The 1,753-nt window shown below is 39.9% G+C and overlaps 1 protein-coding gene across 1 annotated transcript in view; it reads left to right on the top strand.

Annotated features, from left to right (window-relative positions):
* LOC101853019 (F-box protein MET30) overlaps positions 1–1,753 on the top strand; it is a gene marked incomplete in the record, with an annotated part of 25,892 nt that overhangs the window by 12,970 nt on the left and 11,169 nt on the right.

Raw genomic sequence — 1,753 nt, 5'->3', positions numbered from 1 at the left:
GCAGGGTGCTCTGTGAGCTTAAACTTTCTTCGTCTTGTTTTTTTTTCTTCTTGTTTTCGCTTAACCTCTTATTTGATGTTTTACCATCCAGAGTCTTATATACCTCGGCACATAGGCCAAACTAACAGTAGAACTTAACCGAACTTTTAGCAAGAAAAAAGTGCAAACTTACTGACCTACCTTCACTTTATCTTTGTTTTCTTTGTTCCCCTTCTATCAAATAAACCATAGGTGTAATTATAAATCATTGACTCATCTTAGCAGCTTGATCGTTATAATGCCAAGATTTAACACACTTCTTCCACTTTTTCAAGTTTCATATTTTGATTTGTTTTAGTATAATATGCATTGAAAGGTATGTTTTAATAATATGAGTGGCCTAGTGGTTAGGCTACCGGACTCGTAATCGTGTGTGGGTTCGGGGGTTCGAGCCGCGGGCCCGACATTGTGTCCTTGGGAAAGACACTTTACACAAATTTTCCCCACTTCACCCAGGTGGGAATGGGTACCCGGCCATAGACAGCGAAAGATCTTGTCAGTATGCTAGTGTTTTAACACCTATAAATGGCTGCTTGCACTGTATGCTTCCCATGAAGTTGAGGTTGTTTCAGAATGCTCTCAGGTCTGCTGGGGTAATAGTATAGATTGTGAAGCGCATAGAGCTTGCTGTTGAGCGAGGATTTGTGCTATACAAATGCGATCTATTATTATTTATTATTATATGAATGAAACTTTCACAAATCACATCCACATTGTGGATGATAAGGTATGGCTCTTACGCGGCCTTCTTGATACTGTTGCCCACAGTGCCACACACATGTTTAGTGGATTGTTCATAACCTATTCGGTTGAAAATGCTGTAACTGTTCTTTAATAAAGGCTTATTATTTGTTTTTCCATTCATTCATTCATTCATTCATTCATTCATTCATTCATTCATTCATTCATTCATTCATTCATTCATTCATTCATTCATTTATTCATCTATTTATTTATTTATTGGGGAAGGATTCAAGTAAAGTTTATCCTTATGTTTGTATCTCTGGCTTCAAATAATTAATAAATAATTTTGTTTTGTTTTCGTAAGTGCTTTACCGCGCTCGCAACTGCATAAGGTCATATATATGAGTGCGCGAGACTCATTAAACATTTACAGTTTGGTAGCCAAGGAATTAATTTTGAATTTTGCCCGGGTTGCAGCCGAAGACTACTCTTATCAAATTTGGACCAGCAAGGGATTTTTAACGTGCGCAACTAGCACACGGAACCTCCGAGATTTTTAGCCCTTATCCGAGAGCGCTAGTTTTTGTTAGATCTTTCCTACCCTTATTGGGGGTGCAGTTGAAAGACAGTAGTAAGAAGGAGCCAAGGAGAAGCAGTAGAAAATCTGCAGAAAGAGACAAGAGCCCAGAGGAGGGGGCAAACGAGGGGGTTGGGGGGGGGCAGGAAGTGGAGACGTAAGCAGTCGACAGAACCTGGTTAGAGAGCAGGAAAGGAGGTGAAAGGAAACAAATTAGAGAACATTTTTCTAAGCTGTAGGTATCGAACCCGGGGCCTATTGAATGATCGAGGGGCGAACATCATAACTTTTAGACCACGAGACCCCCTAAAAAAATCCCCCAAAACAAAAAACAAACAAACAAACAAACAAAACACACACACGCACACACATACACACACACTTGCGCACACACACACACACACACACACACACACGCACACACACACGCACACACATATATACATATATATA

The sequence above is a fragment of the Aplysia californica genome, unplaced genomic scaffold, assembly GCF_000002075.1.
Source record: "Aplysia californica isolate F4 #8 unplaced genomic scaffold, AplCal3.0 scaffold00429, whole genome shotgun sequence".
In the NCBI taxonomy this organism is placed as follows: domain Eukaryota; kingdom Metazoa; phylum Mollusca; class Gastropoda; order Aplysiida; family Aplysiidae; genus Aplysia; species Aplysia californica.
The sequence above is the reverse complement of the archived record's forward strand: the minus strand, read 5'-3'. Positions and strand labels throughout refer to the sequence as shown.